Genomic DNA, 7531 nt, shown 5'->3' on the forward strand with positions numbered 1-7531 from the left:
TTAGGAATCCTGCTCTTCAGCAACTAAGTCTGGAGATGGAACATTCTTCATTATGAGGCCATGCATACAGCTCTGATCACCTGGTGTAGGTCCCAGCTTCACCATATCTTGGCTCTATCACTTTGGCTGCTATACTTCTCAGTGCTTCTGTCTTCTCCGCTGGTAATACAGGGGTGATGATAATACATTCCTTAAGGCCGGGGATTAAATTAGCAAATGTATATAAATCACAAGTTTGTGAAATGGGTATATAATACATATATTAATATATCAGGAGCCTCACATGGCCTGCTGTAGAACTGATTGATATTCTTAGCTGTGTTTTGGTTGATATTTTTGATTAATGGCTTGCCTGAAGACATTCATATGCTAATGAAAGCCGGAGATAATATGAACAGAGGTGTTAAAGCTCTGTGAACAGTTTGGCCTGTTGGGTTAGATAATCTGGAAAGATTTATGAACCCAGGTTATTAACATGCTTACAGCCTAGAAATCTAGGACTTAGAGGTTTTACATATTTTCAGCTTTAGAATGATTAAGTGAATAAAAAAATACGATGTCTTAATGTGTCAATTATACTTGCATAAGAAAGGAAACCACATCTTTTTTTTAATGAGGTATAATTGACATGCAACATTACATTAGTTTCAGGTCTATAGTATAGTGATTCAACTTTTGTATACATTACTAAATGATCACTATAACTATAACAGGGCTGGTTACCACCTGTCTCCATATACGCTAATATACAATATTATTGACTATATTCCCCATCCTGTACATTACATACACGCAACTTATTTATTTTAAATATTTATTTATTTTCAGAGAGAGACAGGCCATAAGTAGAGGAGGGGCAGAGAGAGGTGGAGAGAATCCCAAGCAGGCTCCATGCTCAGCGCCGAGCCTGATATGAAGCTCAATTTCATGAGCCATGAGATCATGATCTGAGCCAAAATCAAGAGTTGGACACTTAACTGACTGAGCCACTAACCCAGGCACCCCATAACTTACTTATTTTACAGATGGAAGATTATACTTCTTGATCTCCTTCACCCATTTTGCCTCCCTCACACTCTTCCCCTCTGGTGAGCACCAGTCTATTCTTTGCATCTCAGAATTTGGATTTTGGTTTTTGTTTGTTTTAGAATCCATGTATAAGCAAAATCATGTGATATTTGTTTTTGCTCTGTCAGACTTCTTTCGCCTAACCGGATAGCCTCACTGTCCATCCATATTGTTGCAAGTGGCCAGATTTCATTCTTTTTTTTTTTTTTCAATGTCAGAGTAGTTTTCTGAAACGAGAACTACTACTCTGAGTAGTATTCTATTGTATATATAGTACATATTCTTTATCCATTCATTTATGGATGAGCACTTAGGTTGTTTCCATAATGTGTCTATTATAAATAATGCTGCAATAAAGCATATATCTTTTTGAGTTACCATTGTTGTTGTTGTTTTCAGATAGATACATAGTAGTTAACTACTGGATCACACGGTAGTTCTATTTTTATTTTTTTTGAGAAACCTCTATAATATTTTCTATAGTGGCTACACCGATTTACATGCCCATGAACAGTGTACAAGAGCTCCCTTTCTTCACATCCTCATTAATACTTTTTATTTCTTGTCTTTTTGATAATAGCAATCCCAACAGATATAATATCTGTTATATCATTGTGGCTTTGATTTACATTTCCCTGATGATTGACAATGGTGAACATCTTTTTATATAATTGTTGGCCATCTGTATGTCTTCTTGGGAAAAGTATCTATTCAGATCCTCTGCCTAATTTTTATTTGGATTGTTTGGAGGGGGGGACATTGTTGTTGTTGTTATTGAGTTGTATGAGTTCTCTATATATTTTGGATATTAACCCTTTATTGGATATATTATTTGCAAATATTTTTTTCCAATCAGTAGGTTGCATTTTCATTTTGTTGATGGCATCCTTCATTGTGCAGAAGCTTTTTAGTTTGTTGTAAGTTCCAATACTTTATTTTTGCTTTTGTTGCTCTTGCCTTTGAAATGAGATCCAGAAAGACATTGCTATGACCTATGTCAAGGAGATTAATGCCTATGAATCCCTCTAGGAGTTCTATGGTTTCAGATTTACATTCATGTCTTTAGTTAATTTTTTTTATTTTTTTAATGTTTTTATTTATTTTTGACAGAGAAAGAGACAGAGAATGAGTGGGGGAGAGGCAGAGAGAGGAAGACACAGAATCCAAAGCAGGCTCCAGGCTCTGAGCTGTCAGCACAGAGCCCAACACGGAGCTCGAACTCAGTGACTGACATTATGACCTGGGCTGAAGTCAGACGCTTAACTGACTGAGCCACCCAAGCACCCCTTCTTTAATTCATTTTGAGTTAATTTTTACATAGGATATAAGATAGTGGTCCAGGGGCGCCTGGGTGGCGCAGTCGGTTAAGCGTCCGACTTCAGTCAGGTCACGATCTCGCGGTCCGTGAGTTCGAGCCCCGCGTTTGGCTGTGGGCTGATGGCTCAGAGCCTGGAGCCTGTTTCCGATTCTGTGTCTCCCTCTCTCTCTGCTCCTCCCCCGTTCATGCTCTGTCTCTCTCTGTCCCAAAAATAAATAAACGTTGAAGATAGTGGTCCAGTTCCATTCTTTTTTCATGTGGTTGTTTAGTTTTCTCAACATCATTTATTGAAGACACTGTCCTTTCCCCACTGTATATATCTTGGATCCTTTATCATCAATTAATTGACTATATGTATGGGTTTATTTTTTGGCTCTCTATTCTGATCCTTTGACTTATGTGTTTGTTTTTATGTCAATACCATACTGTATTGATTGCTATAGCTTTGTAGTATAGTTTGAAATCAGGGAGGATACTATATCCAGCTTTTCCTTCTTTCTCAGAATTATTTTGGCAATTCAGAATCTTTTTGATTCCACTCAAATTTTTAAATTATTTGTTCCTGTTCTGTAAAAACTGCCATTAAAATGGAATCTGTAGATTGCTTTGAGTAGTATGGACACTTTGACAATATTATTTCTTCCAGTCCATGAGCACAGAATATCTTTCCATTTATTTGTGTCTTCTTCAGTTACTTTCATCAATATTTTATAGTATCCAGTGCATAAGCCTTTCACATCCTTGGTTAGACTTACTCTTATAAATGTTATTATTTTTGATACGATTGTAAATGGGATTTTTACCTTGATTTCTGTTTCTGATGGTTTGTTATTAGTGTACAGAAATGCAAATTATTTTTGTATATTAAATTTGTATGCTGCAACTTTATTGAATTCATTTATTAGTTCTAGCAGCTTTTTTTTTAACGTTTATTTATTTTTGAGGCAGAGAGAGACAGAGCATGAACGGGGGAGGGGCAGAGAGAGAGGGAGACACAGAATCGGAAGCAGCCTCCAGGCTCTGAGCCATCAGCACAGAGCCTGATGTGGGTCTCAAACTCACGGACTGCAAAATCGTGACCAGAGCTGAAGTCAGACTCTTAACCGACTGAGCTACCCAGGCGTCCCAGTTCTAGTAGCTTTTTGGTAGAGTCTTTAGAGTTTTCTATACACAGTATCATGTCATTTGCAAATAGTCATAGTTTTATTTTTTTATCCAATTTGGATGTCTTTTATTTATATTTTCTTAACTAGCTGCTCTGGCTAGGACTTCCAATACTATGTTGAATAATAGTGGGGAGAGTAGGCACCCTTGTCTTATTCCTGACTTTAGAGGAAAAAACTTTCACCTTTTCATCACTGAGTATCATATTAGCCATGGGTTCATAATTTATGGCCTTTAGGATATTGAGGTGCATTCTCTGTTAAGGGTTTTTCTGATAAATGGATGTTAAATTTTGTCAAATGTGTTTTCTGCATCGAGATCTTCGTAGACTTTTATCTTCATTTTGTTAATGCAATATGTCACAGTGATGGCAGATGTTGAAACATCTTTGCATTCCTGGAATAAATCCCACTTGATCATGGTATATGATCCTTTTAATGTGTTTTTGAAATCATTCTGCTAACATTTTGTTGAGGATTTTTGCATCTATGTTCATCAGGAAGATTGGCCTGTAATTTCCCTTTTTTTTTGTTGTGTCTGTCTGATTTTGGTACCAGAGTAATGCTGGCCTTGTAAAGTGAGTTTGGGAGCACCCCTTCCTCTTCAGTTTTTTTGAGGCATTTGATGATAGGTATTAAGTCTTTGAACATTTGATATAATTCACCAGTGAAGCCATCTGGTTCTGGTTTGCTGGGAGGTTTCTGATTGGGAACATAGTCAATGATATTGTATATGGAGACAGATGGTAACCAGCCTTATTATGTTGATAATTTCATAATGTATAAAAAGGTTGAATCACTATATTAGAGACCTGAAACTAATGTAATATTGCATGGCAATTATACCTCATTAAAAAAAAGATATGATTTTCTTTTTTATTAAAGTATAATTGACACATTAAGACATAGTATTTTTTTTATTCACTTAATCATTATAAAGGTGAAAATATGTAAAACCTTTAAGTCCTAGATTTCCAGGCTGTAAGCATGTTAATAACCTGGGCTCATAAATCTTTTCAGATTATTTATTTATTATGCTGTTTATGGAAACAGGCCTGTATCATAATGAGCTTTCCTCTTGGAACTGCTTTTGCTGCTTCCCCTAGAGTTCTGTTGATTTCCAGCTCATTGATTTCTGCCTCACCTGCTCTACTATTGAACCTCTTTAGTGTGATCTTCAGTTTGGTTATATTCTTCAGCTCTGTGAATTCTTTTCAGTACTTTCTTATATTTTCTATCACTATTGAAGTTCTCCCTGCATCCATGTATTCTCCTCCTGAGTTCAGAGAGTGTCTTTACGGGTATTACTTTGAATTCTAGCTGACTCTCTTAATCAAGGTCTTTTTCTGAGGTTTTTGTCTTGTTTCACGTAAAACATGCTTCTCTGTTTTCTCATTTTGCTTGACTCTATGTTGTTCCTATGTATCAGGCAAAACAGCTACCTCTCTGAGTCTTGTAGAAGCGGCCTGTGGAGGTGATGAAGGTTCTCATTCAGCATTTCCATAGTGCTTGGTTATCTCTTAAATCTCTATGCTTTTCTAAATCACCTAATTTGTTATTGATAAGTTTCTGTTGAGGGTGTACCACGATTTGTCACTATTCCATAAGAAGAGTCTCATTTGGCACCTATTTTCAGGCCCACGAGAAGTCATACCCTCGGGCAACAGTTTTTAAAGTCTGCAAATCTATACACTCCTGTCAGGCTGCAATGGCAATCCCTGCTGGCCTCCTGACCAGTTCTGGAGATGCTTCTTGAGTGATGGTTGCAAAAAGCTGGGCTCCACACAAGTGTATATGCTCCTTCCCAGGAGCCTTCATCAAGTTCTGGCAAGGCCAAGGGGGTGCACAAGGATGGTGTCTACCTGGTTATCTTCCCTGGGAGTGTCTCTTTAGTCTCTAGTTGTCTGGAACCTGAAGACTGTCCCTCAGGCTGAAGCTCCAAACTTAGTAAATTGACCATTTTCACAAGGAGACTGGTGCTTCAGTCTGCTATCTTTGTAGTGCCCTGAGAGTTGTGGCCCACCAAGAGCTGTCTTTGAAATTGTTCCATTCTTAGGAAGTTCTGGAATGCCAGCCCTCTTGACCACCAAAACCACGCAATCAAAAGTCACCCCCTGCGTGAATTGTGCACTACCACTGGTTTTCGCTAAGCAGGCAAAGTGTATAAGGCTCAGGGCATGCTCAGGACATGCTCACGGGCTTCACAAAGGCAGTGGGCGAGTGTCTTGTCTATGCATTCCTGCTGCTTTAGGCTGGGAGCAGGAGAATGCCTTGACCACTTGTGCTCACCAGGCCCAGCCAGGGGTCAAAGAAGTCTCACGATGGCCTGTACACTCCAGCTTCAACAAGGCAATGGGGCAGTGCAGCAATTGCTTGCCCCTTGGCACCCACCATCTCTTAGCAAGGCTACAGGAGGGTGCCACTACTGTGATGGCCTACCTGCACCAACAGGGTAGGTAGAGAGTGCAAAAATGGTGTCTTCCAGCACCTCTGTCTTCGAGGATTTTTAGCTGTTTCCTGCCCATCCAGTGGATGCTTTTATATTTGCAAATGACTCTCCTTCACATTTTGTCTAGGTGCTTTTCACACTGCTATTTTTTTACGGGGTTTCAGAGTGAGTAAAACTACACAGGAGTCCTTTAAAAGGGGAATCTCAGTTTCCTATAGCACTTTAGGATGTCAGCCCTGTTGGTTTTCGAAGTCAGACATTTGGGGAGCTCATCTCTCTGGTGCGGATTCCAAGGATGGGGTGCCCGATGTGGGACACCAACACCTCACTCCCCCAGGAGAAGCGCCAGATGGGTGAGATCCCTCCCTTTTGTGTGTTGCTGCACTGGGGGTGGGATTTTTGGTGAGACTGTGTCTCTGCCTCTCCTACCCATCTCGATGGGGTCTTTTAATCCTTTATTGTGGATAAGCAGTTCATCTAGTTTTCAGATCTTTTTCAGAGGGACTTAATCTATAGGTAGTCTTGGATTTTGTGTGTCTATGGAAAAGGTGAGTTCAGGATCTTCCTATGCTACCATCTTGCAGAACTACTATTCAAATTTTAGATGCCACATGGAGAATAACTGCAAAACTTGATTTTTCCAATGCAATCTTTTTCCAAACAAGTCCTCATGTCAGTCTTCAAGTGCATGTCAGGTTGTTCTGGTTTTATTTGCTTGTTTTTTGATCATTTGTTTGTTTTTGCAATTAAGACTATTTTGTATCTGGTTTTATCTTCTCACCATCACTACCGTGTAAGAAGGTAATGAGAATCATCTCACGGTTCTTACTACCCTCTCTATTAACATGTTTGCTCTGACTTTGCTGGCAGGAGTGATCTTACTGATTTTCTATTGAACTAGGTAGAGAAATAGCCTTGTATTATCTCCACAGATAGTTGGCCTTCCTAAGTCATTTATCAATTCTTATTACCATGAATGCAGGAGTAATTGAAATTCTGCATTGTCATCACCCACCACTGATATGACCCGAATTCTTCCCTGTGATACTTTCCTATCTCTTCTTATTATACAATAACTTCTTCTGGTAATTTATGCACATTTTGAATATTCCCATTCAATTTTGTGTGATGTGAGGCACACGGATGTTCTGCAGTGCTTCTACAAGATAGTTCATAGAAAGAAAGAAGTTTAATATATGACAAACATATTATTACTAGATGTGCTCTGATGTGGAACATGTGAGATTATACAAAAATTGAATAGAGAACCTTCATGTTTATCTTTTCTCTGTCTAATATGGAAAAATGTCTCTAGCTGAACTTAAAATATTTACTGTATGGTATATTTTTCTCCACAAGGCAGGCAAGTTAGGCCTGCCATAGCCCTGATGACTCAGTGAGAAATCAAACACAGAAGGGTTTAACCTGATTTCAACACAAATTTCCTTGTAAGATAAGGAGTTGTATCACTAAGTACTCACTTGTTCTCCTATTCCAGTCCCTCAAACCAAAATCATCAAACTTGGTCATCTG

The sequence above is a fragment of the Herpailurus yagouaroundi genome, unplaced genomic scaffold (genome assembly GCF_014898765.1).
Source record: "Herpailurus yagouaroundi ecotype Mexico unplaced genomic scaffold, PumYag 160, whole genome shotgun sequence".
Taxonomy (NCBI): domain Eukaryota; kingdom Metazoa; phylum Chordata; class Mammalia; order Carnivora; family Felidae; genus Herpailurus; species Herpailurus yagouaroundi.